General features: G+C 39.2%; 1 pseudogene; it reads left to right on the forward strand.

Annotated features, from left to right (window-relative positions):
* The first annotated feature begins 1,837 nt into the window (after positions 1-1,837).
* LOC115297696 lies at positions 1,838-16,375 on the forward strand (annotated as a pseudogene).
* Positions 16,376-17,047: the final 672 nt, after the last annotated feature.

Raw genomic sequence — 17,047 nt, forward strand, 5'->3', positions numbered from 1 at the left:
AAGACCACCAAGTACCATTTTTCAACTAATCTGAATCAACTGAAAGGTGCCCCTTCATTCACATTCCACTATGAAGAATTTTTAAAAGTACTTTCAATTAGGGATCCTTAGGGGCTCAGTTGGTTAAGCGTCTGACTCTTAATTTCAGCTCAGGTATCGGTCTCACAGTTCATGAGTTCAAGCCCCACATCAGGCCCCACACTGTCAGTGCAGAGCCTACTTGGGATTCTCTCTCTCTCTCTCTCTCTCTCTCTCTTTCTCTCTCTCAAAAACAAATAAATAAAACTTCTTAAAAAGTCTTTTTTTTAAAGAAAGCACTATCAATTAAACCATAACATACCATTAATTATAAAGCAAATTCTCATGCCCGAGATGTTAAAGTGTGAGGAAAAAACATTGTGAATGTACTAAATGCCACTGAATTGTTCACGTTAAAATGGTTAACATGTGAATTTTACTTTACTAAATTGTTTTTGAATGTGAACCAATGAAATATGGTATTCTGCCCCTTTCATATGGTAGAGGGGCATAAAGTAAAGCAACATGTTCTTTAGAGGGGACATGTGACACTCACTAGAACACTGAACCTCCAGAAACACCCTTGAAATGTATTTTCATGGGGTTGGTTTTATTTCATTGCATCTAAGATGCTGTGGTCCTGGCACATTCTTGATTTACCAGAAGGGGTTAACAGAAGGCTTCCACAGAACTATGTCACTATTTCTTCCTGCTGACAAGAATTGTCAGGAGTCACTCAACCTCAGCAGAGGAAGAGGAACTTCTGCTGGCAAGGGAGAGTCAAGGGGCTAGGATTTTGGATGCTTCGAGTCATCTGAATGCTTCCTTTCCTGGTCAGTGCTCCAGCGTTCACACAAGAGACCTGGCGAAGCTGTCAATACACCTGATACTGTACTACAGGAATTGTCAGTTCTACACTTTGGATTTGATTTTCAATTGTACATAGCCCCATGGCTGTAAGAGAGAAATTATTTTTTTCATAGACACAGAAAGTCAATGGTTTGGGACTTGTCTTGAGCCAAAATTTTAGGGTAATAAGCTCAACATTCTTTGTCTTTACTCTGTCCAGAAAGAAACTCCTCTTCACTGTAGTTCCCAAAGCCCCCTGCTCTCATGCTTTACTGTAGCAGAAGCCATTTGATCCCCCAAAGCTTTGTCTTCAGTGCATCTTTCATTCAGGTGATAATCGATTGCAGGTAATAATCTATTAGCGGCAGGCTAGGCCAAGGGCTGCCTTTGATATTAGCTTGGTTTTCACTGCCCAAAAATAAATACCAAATTTATGACTGTTCTGATATCAACATCTTTATCAGTTAAGGCCATAATTTCTAGTTGTGTTTTCTAGTAAAAATGAGCGGCTGAAATTGTTCCAAGAAGAATTAGAAGACCAAATACAGCAATAACCATAGAAAAACTAAAAATATTGTTATTGAGCTACAATTTTAAAACGTAACAGGCTGAAAATTATAAACAGATGAGCTCTAGTTGACCATCAAGGAACAGATTATTTCTCATTTATTCAAGTTAACTTTAGAGCATATAAGAAATTGAAATTTTTCTCAATTCAAATTATGAAGGTAGCAATATATCAGAGTCTAGAGAGGAACCCTTCAAAGAATACATAATTCTCACTTAGTACACAATTTAAGGGGATAAGAAAAGGCTGAACATTCTGCTCACCAGTCAGGGCACATGGCGGAGCAGAGCTGGAGGGTAGGGCCCAGAGTTGAGAAAATCCATGCCAGGCAAAGAACTTGCATCAGGACTGAAATACATTCACATGGGTGATTTAGTTCAAAAAGTCTGATCACTGGATGTCATGGAGTCTGGTGAGATAGCTTCTCTCAAGAGCATGCCAAAAGATGCACAGACGGGACGCCTGGGTAGCTCAGTTGGTTAAGCATCAGACACTTGATTTCAGCTCAGGTCATGATCTCATGAGATGGAGTCCTGCATTGGGCTCTGCTGATAGTGCAGAGCCTTCTTGGGATTTCTCTCTCCCCTTCTCTCTCTGTCCTTCCCTTGGCTCACGTATGCACATACTTTCTCTCTCTCTCAAAATTAAAAAAAAAAACTTAAAAAAAATTTTAATGTTTATTTTTGAGAGAGAGAGAGAAAGAGAAAGAGAGTGATGAGTGAGTAGGAGAGGGGCAGAGAGAGACACACACAGAATCCGAAGCAGGCTCCGGGCTCTGAGCTGTCAGCACAGAGCCCAACACAGGGCTCAAACCCATGAACCCATGAGATCATGACCTGAGCCAAAGTTGGACACTTACCGACTGAGCTACACAGATGTTCCCCAAAACACTTTAAAAAAAAAAAAAAGATCCACAGATAGGGCACTTGGTTGGCTCCATCGAGTGAGCATCCAACTTCAGCTCAAGTCATGATCTCATGGTTCATGAGTTCAAGCCCCATATTGGGCTTGCTGCTGTCAGTGCAGAGCCCACTTCAGACTCTCCATCTCCCCCTCTCTGTGCCGCTCCCCTGCTTGTGGTCTCTCAATAGTAAATAAATATGTAAATATAAAATACAAAGATGCACAGATAAAGGCTGAAATCCTGAAGGGTATGGAGATTACAGATGTGAGGCAAGAGTTATAAACCGGGTGTTGGAGCTAGCTTCACAATTTGTGACCACAATTCTAAATGATGAAAAATTTATTCAAGCCATGCTAAGATAGCTATTGTTGATGTAGATCGTGTGCAAGTGGCAATCCAGTGTTGCTCTGTTACTCTCTTCCCCCAAGAGACTTTTTTTTAGATATTGTCAGGCAAAGAAATCAAACCTCTTTTCCATTGATCAAGCCATATTCAGGCCCTAGATTGCCATTTGATCGATATGGCTTGACTGCTCCAAACTACACACTTAAGCCTCTACCAAAAAAAGCAACTACTTCTACAGAAAGAATAACAGCTCCATGGCTAAATATTGGTTCAGTTGCTAACAGCCCAAGTACTCCCACTGTAGGCACACCAGTGCCACAAATCGTGTCTGTTTCAGCTAAGGTAGGGACTCCAATGTCCCTCATAAGGCAAGGGATTACAATACAGATGCCCACTTCACAATTCCCAGCTGTGAAAGCATCAATTCCTACAACATCAGCAGATTTTGCTGATTATTCGGAATGTTCTGATTCATCTTGGGGCACCTGGGTGGCTGAGTTCATTAAATGTCAGACTCTTGATCTCAGCTTAGGTCATGATCTCACAGTTTATGAGTTCAAGGCCCATATTGGCTCTATGCTGACAGTGCAGAGCCTGCTTGGGATTCTCTCTCCCTCTCTCTCTGCTCCTACACACACTCTCTCTCTCAAAATAAATAAATAAACTTAAAGAAAATTTTAAAAAAGAATGTTTGATTAATCCATTGCCTCTAATATGTTGTCATCCCAAAATATTGCCAATGAATCTTCCAAGGTATTCAATGAACTGTGAAGGTGACAGTAACGACGATGCTTCTGCTGTGACCATTTATAATGGTCTGCTGTGACCATTTATAATCCAGCCTTGGTGCGTGTAACATGTAACATGTATACTTGGTCTTGAATCCACTGTACTGGAATTTAACACGCGTGATGGCTGTTTTCAAGTTGTTTTACAAAACTTAAATTGTATTAAGTGACTAAATATAGTTACCATACTTTTCAACTGAGATGTTGGGTTTTCTTTATAGAATTAGTAATCATTTTTAATCAGTCTTTAAGTATAAAAAAATAAAATTGTCATTCGTCCAAAAAGAAAGATAAGATACAAAAAAAGAAAAAGAGAAGATGGAAAGCCACCCAATACATTTTATTGGCAAGCATATCCTGAAAACAAAGCTAGACAAGGACAACACAAGAAAAAATATATACATGATTCCATCTTTGAACAATGAAGCAAAAATCCTGAATAAAATGTTAACAAGTTAAATCCAGCAGTGTATTAAAAGAACAATTCATCATGTCCAAAGAGGATTTATCTCAGCATTGCTAAGGTAGTTTGGTATTAGAATATATATCAATTTAAGTTATTAAATTCATAATTTAAAAGTTTAAATATGACTATATCAATAAATTCAATGCCCGCCAATGATCTAAAAGAAAAAAAATCTCCTAGCAAACTTAATGTGATATGTTGATTTTTTTAAAATAAAACAATGATAAAAGCCTACAGCAGATGCCACACTTAATGGTGAAACAATAGACACATTCCAACTGAAGTCAGAAGCAAGAAAAGAAGGACCTTTATCACCATTACTATTCAAAATGGTATCAGATGTTCTCTCTAATTCAAGAAGGGAAGGACAGCAATAGGAGGTATAAACATTAAAAAGAAAAAGGCAAATTGTGATTATTTGCAGATGACACTATCACTTACGTAGAAAAACCTAAAAAAATCAATTGACAAACTATTAGAACTAATAAGAGAATTTAGCAAGGTGACCACATACAAGATCAAAATGCAAAAATCAATAGCTTTCCTATATACCAGCAATAACCAATTAGAAAATGTAATAGCAAATAAGATTCCATTCACAATAGCAACAAAAACTATTAACCACCTAAAAATAAACCTAAAAAATAGAGTTTATTTCAGGCCCTTAAAGATAGTACAAAATTAGGAAATCCATCAACCTAATTAATAAAATTAATTTGAAAATTATACAATTATATTTGATAGCAGCTGAGGAAATTCAAGAATCACTTCTGGCAAAAACGCTAAGTAGAACAAGAGACCCAGGGTATTTCCTAGCTATGATAGTCTTTTTTGGGAGGGGGGGAGCACCTGGGTGGCTCAATTGGTTAAGTGTCTAACTTCGGCTCAGGTCCTGATCTCACAGTTCGTAGGTTCAAGCCCCACATTGGGTTCTGTGCTGACAGCTCAGAGCCTGGAGCCTGCTTGAGATTCTGTGTCTCCCTCTCTCTCTGACCCTCCCCCCGCTCACACCCTCTGTACTGTTCTCTGTCTCAAAAATGAGTATTTTTTAATTTAAAAAAAGAGTCTATTTTCCTTTTTCAAGAAATTAAGCACAAACCTCATATTAAATGGCTAAATATTAACCATTAGAGTCAGGAACAAAGAAAGCAGCAATCCTCACTGTCTCTCAACATTATTTTGTGTAAAAATGAAATCGTGGATTTGAAAATGGGAATTATAACTTTATATAGCAGATCTTATTCCAGAGTCTACCAAAATACCAAAGGGAATACCCCCTCTATAAACACAACTACTTTGATTTCACATTGTACAAATAGGATAGAATTGAAATCACACTCAGAGACAGAACTGGTCAAAAGGGTCTTACTTTCTTTTTCCCCATCAAAACCATTGCAAAGCACTCTTCAGATACCACTCATGGTGTTCCTGTTCTCTGCTTGAAGGGAAGAGTTTTAAATTGTCCCAACAGTCCTGAGACCCACAGCTGGTTTTGGCAATGGGGCGATGGGGCGATGGGGTGATGGGGTGATGGGGTCTGGTGGCTAAAGGAGGGTCTGAAGTGCAGCCAGGCACCGAGGGCACAAATGCTGTCATACTAGTGGAAGTCGGGCTCGGGCACCTTTCACTACTCTGCTCATGCTTGCAAGGGGTGGCATCTTTCATATTTTATCTCAGCTCTTAATTTGTTTTAGATACTGAAGGCTAGGTTTATTAAGAAAAAAGGAAACCATGGGTACCTGAGTGGCTCAGTTGGTTAAGTGTCTGACTGCACTCAGGTCATGAATTCATGGTTCCTGGATTCAATCCCCGCATCGGGCTCTGTGCTGACAGCTCAGAGCCTGGAGCCTGCTTCAGATTCTGTGTCTCCCTCTCTCTCTGCCCCTCCCCTGCTTATACTCTGTGTGTGTGTCTCTCTCAAAAATAAATAAACATTAAAAAAGAAAGAAAGCAAAAAGGAAAGCAAATAAATTAACTTTAAAAGGGAGGGGGGCATTTGGAGGGCTCAGTCAGTTAAGTGTGGGAATTCAGCTCAGGTCATGATCTCACAGTTCATGGGTTCGAGCACCATATCTGGCTCTGCAGTGACAACATGGAGCCTGCTTGGGATTCTCGTCTCCCACTCTCTCTGTGCCCCTCCCCACTTGTGCGCATGCTCTCTCTCTGAAAATAAATAAATACACTTTAAGAAAAAGGAAAAAGAAAAAAGGAAACCCCACAAAGATGGGTTCTAAACAAAGTTGGGGGTGGGGCTTTTAAGCAGGCAGCTTACTGAAGTTACATATTTGCTTTCCATCTCTAGGAGAGAACATACATAGGCTTTTTTAGAGCTAAAGAGCAGAGTAAGTGGAGGTGAGATGAAGGGTTGTTTTAAGACTCTGCCTCTCCCCTCGTGAAAACGGTACTGTGGGTTAAGTCCTTGAGAAGCATACTCTGCAACAGAGATATTATGGTATCAGTTAGATCATATTCTGGGTTCCAACACCTGAGGAGGGAAAGGGGAAAAGCAGGTTTGGGCTTTTCTATTATTAACATTGCTATATTAGTTAGATGGAGAAGTTGGGCTGTGATAAAATCCCAGCCAGGCCTCAGTTGGCCCTGAGGTACTCTGAAGGTGAGATGACTCTAGATGGAGTGAGGAGACCAGACCCTTATACTCCTATCCCAAGCAATCATCAGATGCGGGCTCTCCCAGGCAAGGGAATGACTTTGGGTGAGGCAAGAAGACTGAAGTACTTATAAGTAAAAGTAAATCGGGTTTGCATCAGTGTTTTTGACTGAAACACTTTATGCCAGAAAATAATAAAGTAACATACTTAAAATACTCAAGAAAATGTGGACCAAGCATTTTATATCCAACTAAAATGACCAGAAAGTATAAAGGCAATAGACAAATAGTTATGAACATCCAAAAACTCAGCAAATGAGATCATTCCTGAGGAATCTACTAGAGAATGAACTTCATACAACCATGAAATAATTAGAAAAGCTTCAAAACAAGGATTGGAGGTAAACACTGAATGTATTTAGTTGTAGAACTAACAGCAAAGGTCGAGAGTAAGGGTGATGGAATAGCATGTACTTGTTACATGCTCTGATAATGTAGATAAAGTGCGATGTCAAAAATAGGGGAAAGGGAAAATATAAGTCTTTTTTAAAAAATTTTTAATGTTTACTAATTTTTGCGAGATAGAGCATGAGCAAGGGAGGGGCAGAGAGAGAAGGAGACACAGAATCTGAAGCAGGCTTCAGGCTCTGAGCTGTCAGCACAGAGCCCAATGCGAGGCTAGAACTCATGAACCATGAGATCATGAACTGAGCCAAAGTTGACCGCTCAACCAACTGAGCCACCCAGGCGCCCCAAGTCTTTTTGTTTTTAAGTAGGTTTCGTGTTCAGCAAGGAGCCTGATGAGGAGCTTGAACTCACAATCCTGAGATCAAGACCTGAGGTGAGATCAAGAGTTGGATGCATAAACGGCTGAGCCACCTGGGTGCCCCAAGAAAGGGAGAATATAAGAAAAATCGGGTAAGCTCACCAATCGCCTTACAGTTATTAAGAGGTAATAATAATATATTACTTTAACTGGAGGTCAGGGAGAGGGAGCAGAAGCTGAAGAAGCTGTAACTTGTTAATTTTAATAATGCTCAAAGTGGAGGACCAGTAGACTATTATCTTTAAAAAAGAAGGAAAATGGTATTTTCCAAAACTATTATTATGAAGGTAATAATTAGAACAATAATATAGGAACTCCCTAAATTCCAAAAGAAATATTTTTCTGAAGCTCGAAAGAAAGAGAGAAGCAGATAACCATAAAGGGAAATATTTTAAATTGAAAAAGACAAAAACATGTTAGGGGCACCTGGGTGGCTCAGTCGGTTGAGCATCTGACTTTGGCTCAGGTCATGATCTCATGGTTTGAGCCCCGCGTCAGGCTCTGTGCTGACAGCTCAGAGCCAGGAGCCTGCTTCATATTCTGCATCTCCCTCTCTCTCCACCCCTCCCCTGCTTTCTCTCTCTCTTTCTCTCTCCCTCTCAAAAGTAAACATTTTTTTAAATTTAATTAAAGGGGCACCTGGGTGGCTCAGTCAGTTAAGTGTCTGGCTTCGGCTCAGGTCACAATCTCACGGTTCATGGGTTTGAGCCCCACGTCGGGCTCTGTGCTGACAGCTAGCTCAGAGCCTAGAGCCTGCCTTCGGATTCTGTGTCTCCCTCTCTCTCTGACCCTCCCCTGCTCGTGCTGTCTGTCTCTCAGAAATAAATAAAAAACATTTAAAAAAATTAAAAAATAAAATTTAATTAAAAAATAATAAAACATGTTAGTTTCTATCAATAATATAAATAAGGCAAACTCACCCACTAAATAAAAGCATTTTTGAATCATCAGAACAAAGTCTAACCCTGTTACATATAAGACACCCCTAAGACAAAGAAACTAAAAAAGTTGAAAAATAAAATGATGGACAAATATATACTAGGCAAAATATAAAACACAAAGAATGCAAGAGTCATGTCCTTGATACCTTATCTGTCAAGGCAGAATTTCAACCTGGAAGCATTAAAAAGAAAAAAGAAGGCTTTTTTATAATGCTAATAGATAAATTAACAATGGAGATATACATCTGCTTCATAACACAGCAATCAACTTTCATAAAAGTAAAAACTACAGGAAATGCAGCTGAACTAGAAACACAGAGACAAGAGAAGAGCTTACTCTCTGTCAAAAACAAATCACATGGACCAAAAAAAAGGAATAAAGATTTAGGACACCTAATCCAGTGCTACGAAAATGTGGTTATGGACTGGGGCCAGTTCCTGAACTGTGGTTACCAGATACAGTGAGATAAGAAGCTTGCTCCAGAATATAAATCAATTCACCACTTCCTTCGTGGGGAAAGTCTTGCTACCAAAGCAGGAGGATCAGGTGAACTGCTCAGTGCTTAGTGACACAGTAGATGCTAGTTTGAGTTGCTCTGACCTAACAACAAAATCAATGTGACAATTCTTTTTTTTTTAAGTGTTTTTTTTAAGTTTATTTATTTCTTTTTAGAGAGAGAGAAAGAGAGCAGGAAAGGGGGAGGGGCGGGGAGAACCCCAGCCTGGCTTTGCACTGTCAGCCAAGAGCCAGATGCAGGGCTTGAACTCGGACTGGGAAATCATGACCTGAGCCGAAATCAAGAGTGGGACACAACTTACTGAGGCACCCCAGCGCCCCCAATGTGGTAATTCTTACAGATATATATCAAACTCTGAATCCCCAAATTAGGGAATACACCTGATTTTGAAGTGCACATGGAATGTTCATATGTTTATCTCGGGCCATAAGGAAAAACTGCAATAAAATGCAAATAACACACACAGTGCTGTCTGACTGCAATGCTAGCAACTGATAGTAACAATAAGCCAAGTTTCTTCTACTTAGAAAAGTGTCTTTTAATGCACATACTTTTAAGTGATCCCTGCAAGGAAGGGAAAATAAAATCTCTAAATTTTTGAAAGTAATACTACTAATAATGAGATCAGCACATCTGAAAAAATTATCTATAGTAAAAACCAGTATTAGAGGAAAATTCATACTTTAGATACCTGTATCAGTGAAATGAAAGTAAATAAATGAAATGTTGGCATCACACAGATAGAAAAATTTCAAAGAAAACCAAAAGAACGCATAAAGGTAAGAGTGAAAAAGTAGTGAACCAAAAAAAATAAATAAATAATAACTAAACCAGTAAAAGTAATACCTAGTAGCTTATTATTTGAAAACACTAATAATAGACAAACTATTAGCTATTTCTTTAAGAGAGAAGGTACAAACACACAAGTTAAATGATAAGGGATATGTGGCCGTCAAAACATAGCCCACTAATTTGTATAATTTTATGCAAATAAATATGAAAATCTTAATGGAACAGATAACTTTCTGGATAAATACAACTTACCAAAATTAACCTCAGTTGAGACATAAAGTCTCAACAGACAGAATTACATAGAAATACAAATTTGTAAAACAGAAACCCAACAAAAAAGTATCAGGCCAAGATGGCTTCACAGAGGATTCACACTAAATCTTTAAAGAAGAGATCATCTGAATGTTACTTCAACAATTCTAGAGCATAGAAGGTGAAGAAATACTTCTAATTTCTTTTTGTGAAAGAAGTATAATATCGATGGTTAAAGAATAAAAAGAGTAAGGCATTAGCAAACATAACTCAATAGCACATTCAATAAATACATAACCATGTGGGGTTTATTTCCAGAATACAAAGATCATTTAATAGAGGAAATTTGTCAACATAATGTATCAAATGTATACATGTAAGAAGAAAATGAACTGATAACCTCCATAGATCCTGAAAAGGCATTTGACAACTTCAAAGCCCATATGTGTTAAAGACTCCGTGAAACAGAAATTGATGGATACTTCCATTATATGTCCTGACCCCAAATTTAGCATCAATATTAATGGGCAAACACTAGAGGCTTTCCTGTTTGTGATATAATAAAACATAAATTTGATGTTTGACCCAGGTTTCTGTCACAGAGCTTCATAAACCCTAGAAATTTCCTGAATTCATAGGAATGTCTTGTTATTCATAATGAGTCCCTTGATACTTGAGTTTATAAACTCAATACTTTATCAATTCAATCCTTGAGTTTGTGCTAATAAGATGATTCATAGCGATGATTCATGGGAGGGGGTTAGTAGCTTCAGGACAGGGGTTGAGGCCAGAGGAGCCAACCATATGATTAGAGGGTTGGAAATCTCAGTGACCCCCTTGTGGAAAGGGAGAGGGGCTCCAGATTGAGTCCAATCATGCAGACAATGATTTAATGATCCTGAACCACAAGGCCAAGGGAGATTCCCCAGTTAGTAAACATCTTGATAGACTTGCAGGGCAGCAGGCTCAGATTCTGTAAGGAGAGGGCATGGAGCCTCTGTGGCCTAACTGGTTCCCCTCAGGACCTTGCCCTGCGTACTCTTCATTTGGCTGTTCATTTGTATCCTTTATAATAAAATGGTAAGTGTAAATATAGCCCTTTCCTAAGTTCTGTGAGTGGCTCTAGTGAATTACCAACCTGAGGAGCTTGTAAGAAGCCCCAGCAAGGAAGATGTAGCCACAAAACAGAAGTGCAGGTGGCTTTGGAACATCACCCCGAACTTTCAACCAGCATCTGATGTGGGGCCAGTCTTGCGGGACTGAGAACCTTAACCTATGTAGTTTTCACTAACTGTGGGTAGTTGTTGTCAGAACTAAACTGAATTGTAGGACACTCAGTTGATATCAGATAATTGGTGTTGGAACTCAGTGCAAAAATCAGAAATAAGACAAGGATGGTCACTATTTTAATTAAAAAAAACAATTAGAAGCATAAGAATTGTTTTATTTTGTTTTGTTTTTTGAGAGAGAAAGAGCACAAAGGGGAAAGAGGGGCAGAGGGGGAGAGAGACAGAGAGAGAGAGAGAGAGAGAGAGAGAATCCCAAGCAGGCTCTGCATTGTCAGCCCAGAGCCAATATGGGGCTCAATCCCACGACCCTCTGGGATCATGACCTAAATCAAAATTAAGAGTCGGAAGCTTAACCAACTAAGTCACCCAGGCACCTTAAGAGGCATAAGAATTTAAAAAGAAGAGATAAAATTATATACATGTGCATATGATATGTTTCTAAGAAACTTGTAATGAGTGAAAAACCTCCTGTAAATAGTAAAAGGATTTTGTAAAGTAGAAAGATATAAAATTAACGTACAGAAATAAAGTTTTCATCACCTCTGGGAAGACAGTCACAATAGTAACCACTTGGAAAAAAGAATGGAGAAGATCTCAGATCCCATTTACAATAGCATATGCAAAATAAAACAAAATGCAGCACAGATTTAATGAGAATTGTGTAAAACCTACATGAGAAAAACCATAAAACATTCTTATGGGACAAAAAGTAGACTTGAAAAAATGGAAAAAGATGCCATATTTTTTTTATCAGAAAAGAATCGATATCAGAAAGATACTTTCTCCAAGTTAAAATTTATAAATTTAATGTGATCCCAATAAAAATATCCAAGTTATTATTTTCTTTTTCTGGAGTCAGACATTATAAAGTTATTTTGGAAAATAAATACAAGACTAGCCAGGAATCTCCTCCTTATCCCCAAAACATAGCAATGGGGGACTAGCCCTACCCCGAAACATTTATAAAGCCCCTGTAATTAAAACATTATGTTATTGGTGCATAAACAGACATATGGCTAATGGAAGAAGATATAAAATCCAAAGATAGATTCCAAATGTATATGGAAATTTAGTGTTTGATAAGCAAATGGCATTGGAAAACTGATAGCCATTGGATAAAGGTAAAATTGGATCCATTCCACACACCTTTTACTAGGATAAATTCCAAAGGATCAGATATCTAAATGTAAAAAATATTAAATCATACAAATACTAGAAGAAAATATAGGTCAATTTCTTTAAAACCTAGGAAGGAGGAGGACTTTCCTGACTATGATTCCATATCTGGTATCAATAAAAGAAAAACAGGTGAATTTGTCTAGCTAAAATTAAAAAAAAAAAAACTTAAATGGCTGCCCAAAATACCATCAGCAATGTAAAAAGTTAACTTAAAAAATGGGACAAAATTGTAACTAATATCACAAAAGGCCAATATCCCTGATATATACAATTTTTCTAAATATTGAAAAGAAACTCAAGGGGTGCCTGGGTGGCTCAGTTGGGTAAGCGTCCAACTTCGACTCAGGTCATGACCTCGCGGTTTGTGGGTTCAAGCCCCGTATCGGGCTCTCTGCTGTCACCATGGAATCTGTTTCGGATCCTCTGACAACCCCCTTTCTCTGCCCTTCCCTTGCTTGCTCTTTCAAAAACAAACATTTAAAAAATAAATAAACATTAAGAAATTTTAAAAAGGAAAAGAAACTCAAATCCTAGTAGAAAAATGAAAAAATTATAGAAAAATAAATACAAATGCTCTTAAACATATGGAAAGATGCTTAACCTTTCTCAAAATAAGACAAATACATATTTAAACTGAACTGAGATATGATCACTTATCTATCAGATCTGCAGAAGTCCCGAACTTGACCGCACACCGACTTGGTGGGATTGCAGAGAAGAAGGTATTTTCATGTGCTGCTGATGGGGATGAAAATGGTACAACCCTGACGCCAGGTGTGACAACAGCTAGCAGAATTACAGGTGCACTTGCCCTTTGTCCAAGCAACCTCCCTTCTAGGTATATATACTTGAGATAAAATGGCAAACCCTTGAAATGATGGAGGCTCAAGGCTATTTTTTGCCGCCTATTTTGTAATAATAAAAAATTGCAAACAGCCGGCATGTCTTTTTTTTTAATTATAGTTTATTGTCAGGTTGGTTTCCATATAACACCAGTGCTCATCCCAACAAGTGCCCTCCTCCATGCCCATCACCCCCCTTTCCCTCGCCCTCATCCCCATCTTCTTTATTTTTACAGTAGGCTCCACTCCCAATGTGGGGCTTGAACTCAGGACCCTGAGACTAAGAGTCACATGCTCTATGGCCTGAGCCAGCTGGGCATCCCCAGCATGTCTTTCTGTAGAGGACAGGACAGGTGGATAAACCATAATACCTACATACACTGGAGTACTACTGATTTCTAAAAAGAATGAAGAATATCTCTATATATTGCTGAAGAGTGATCTCCAGGAGAAAAGTGAAAAAGGTGGTATGCAAAAAGGTATGTATAGTAGTATGCTTTTTATGTAATAATAAAAGGAAAATAAAAAAACACACACAATTATATACAATTTCAGCATCAAGAAAAGTATTGACTACAAAGAATGAAATCACTTGGAAGATATAAAAATCCATGAGTTCATGATAATAGGTTTTTGAAACCTCATCACTACATGCTGATCCTTTGTGACTCACTGTTTTGAGTATCTATTGCTGCATAATAAGTCCACCCCAAAATATAGTACCTTAAAAAACCAAAAACCTCATTGGTTACCCCTGGACTTTACTAAAGTAGCATCTCATTATTCTGAAAGTTGATTTTTTTGAAGGGAAAGATCCAGGTGCTTTTCCTGCAAGTCCTGTATTTCAAGCTATTGGAATCGAAGATGAGAGAAAGTAATTTGTGGAAAAACCATAGCTAATAAATGTAAAAAAAAATGGTGGAAATAAAAACATCACCATTTTGCTCTCCTTTATGAAATAATGGATCTAGGCAATGATCATCAATTATTATTACAAGTATTGGGTGGAAACTTTAAACCAGGCTGAAAACTCTTGAACCCACTGATTAACTCAACATCACTGCAGGTTGAACAATGCCCCGTGCCTTCTGATCTGATGTGGTAGAACCTATAAAGCACTACTTATGAAGTATTCTTTTTTTTAATGTTTTATTTATTTTTGAGACAGAGAGAGACAGAGCATGAGAGGGGGAGGGGCAGAGAGAAAGGGAGACACAGAATCAGAAGCAGGCTCCAGGCTCCAGGCTCTGAGCTGTCAGCCCCAAGCCGGATGCAGGGCTCGAACCCACGAATGTGAGATCATAACCTGATCCAAAGTCGGAGCCACCCAGGCATCCCAAAGTATTCTTGACAAAAACAAAAATCATCAAGCCTCCAGATGTAGATATCAGTTTATACAGAATACGGAGAGGGTAGAAAAATGTGTTAAATCACATCATAAGATTACAAATCCAAATCCATAATGTGAGAAATCCCACATGACAAATTAACCAGTTTCTTAAATAAATAAGTGGCATAAAGCAAAACCAAGATGAAACCAGAAACAAAGAAGAAAGAAAGAGTGGTCATTCTGTTGATTAAGAGTCTTAAAAGTGGTAAAGTTCAGCCCCAGCAAGATGGTGGCCCCCTTGGAGCTCAGCTGCTGAAGTGGCTGGGGGCTCCCGTTATACACAGTTCCTGGGGGTGATGGTTTATGCCAGATTTTCTGGTGCACTCATGACCATCAGTATCATAGATAAGACACAGAGAGGTTCAAGAGAAGAGGTACCAATTTTGACCACTGACTACAGCATTATTTCTCAGCTGGCAAAAATACTAAAAATAAAAAAAATTTTTTTACTGTTTATTTATTTTTGGAAGAGAGAGAGCCAGAATGTGAGTAGGGAAAGGGTGGAAAGAGAGGGAGACACAGAATCTGAAGCAGGCTCCAGGCTCCAAGCTGTCAGCACAGAACCCCACTGTGGGGTTCAGACTCACAAACTGTGAGATCTTGGCCTGAGCCAAAGTTGGACACTTAACCGACTGAGCCACCCAGGCATCCCGAAATACTAAAACTTTTAAGAAAACAAAAAAATTCTGATTATGAACTCTCAGCAAAACAGGGAGCAGACACATATTGTGTTGTAAATATTTTTTAAAAAATAAGTTGCAGGAGTGCTGATTCACAGGGGTACATGTACCCCAATGTTCATAGCAGCACTTTCAACAATATCCAAATCATGGAAAGAGCCCAAATTTCCATCAGCTGATGAATGGATCAAGAAGATGTGGTTTATATATACAATGGAGTACTACATGGCAATGAGAAAGAATGAAATCTTGCCATTTGCAACAACATGCATGGAACTGGAGGGTATTATGCTAACTGCAAAAAGTCAGTCATAGAAAGACAGATATGTTTTCATTCATATGTGGAATTTGAGAAACTTAGCAGAGGACCATGGGGAAAGGGAAGGGGAAAAAAGTAGTTTCAGAGAGAAAGGCAAACCATAAGAGACTCTTAAATACAGAGAACAAACTGAGGGTTTATGGAGGGGTGGAGGAGAGGGGAAAATGGGTGATGGGCATTGACGAGGGCACTTGTTGGGATGAGCACTGGGTGCTTATGGAAGCAATGAATCATGGGAATCTACTCCTGAAGCCAAGAGCACGCTGTATACACTATATTTAGCTAACTTGACATTAATTATATTTAAAAAAAAAATACTCTTCCTCTCCAATGAGGCAGCCTGGTGGCAACTGCACACACACAAATCTTTGTGAAGACCCTGATGATCACCCTAAAGGTCAAGGCCAGTGACACCACTGAGAATGTCAAAGCCAAAATCCAAGACAAGGAGGGCATTCTGCCTGACCAGCAGCATCTGATTTTCGTGGGGCAAACAGCTGGAGGATGGCCGCCCTCTCTCAGACCACACTATCCAGAGACCACCCTGCTCTGGGTGCTCTGCCTGCGAGGTGGCATCAAGCCCTCCCTCCGCCGGCTGGCCCAGAAATACAACTGCGACAAGATGATCTGCTGCAAGTGCTCCCCTGCGCTGTCACCTGCCTGCAAGAGTGCGGCCACACCAACGACCTGGCCCGAAGAAGGTCAAATAAGGCACCTGCACAGGCTCTTCCTTGGCCAGCAGGGGGACTTCCTGCCAGAGTCACAAAACCCCAGAGGCTCAATAAAGTTTTGCTTTCTTGACTGGACAGTAAAAGATAAATATAAACAAACAAACAAACAAACAAATGGCAATAAAAAACCTGTCTTAATTTTGGCAGGTTTTTGCCTTTGGTTCACATGTCTCTAACTGAAAGCTACAGGTCTAGGAGCACCTGGGTGGCTCAGTCAGTTAAGTGTCCAATTTCAGCCCAGGTCTTGATCTCTCCATTTGTGGGTTTCAGCCCCACTGTCAGCACAGAGCCTGGAGCCTGCTTCTGATCCTGTGTCTCCCTCTCTCTCTGCCCCTCCCCCACTTTCACGCTCGCTCACGCTCTCTCTCTCTCAAAAATAAACAAACATTAAAAAAAGGATCTTTTTACCTCATGATAAAAGAGATTCTTTAAAAACTAAAAAAAAAAAGCTACAATTCTGTTCTGAATGTGCAACTCTAATTTATTAAAATTCATTTACTCATTTACCAATAGTTCAGTCTGAATGTCTAATATGTGGCTCTCCAGCTAAGGCTCTTTTTGTTGTTGTTGTTCTGTTTAGAAATTTAATGCCTGCCTTTCTGCTGAGTATCCTGCTCATGCTGGACATCATGATCCTCATCTACTTTTCCCGCCTTCCCCGCTCAGACTTCTGCCCTCAGTGTGTCCCCAGCCAGCAACACAAGGACAAGTTTTTGACAGAGGGAGAGGCACAGAGCCTACA

The sequence above is a fragment of the Suricata suricatta genome, chromosome 8 (assembly GCF_006229205.1).
Source record: "Suricata suricatta isolate VVHF042 chromosome 8, meerkat_22Aug2017_6uvM2_HiC, whole genome shotgun sequence".
Classification (NCBI taxonomy): Eukaryota; Metazoa; Chordata; class Mammalia; order Carnivora; family Herpestidae; genus Suricata; species Suricata suricatta.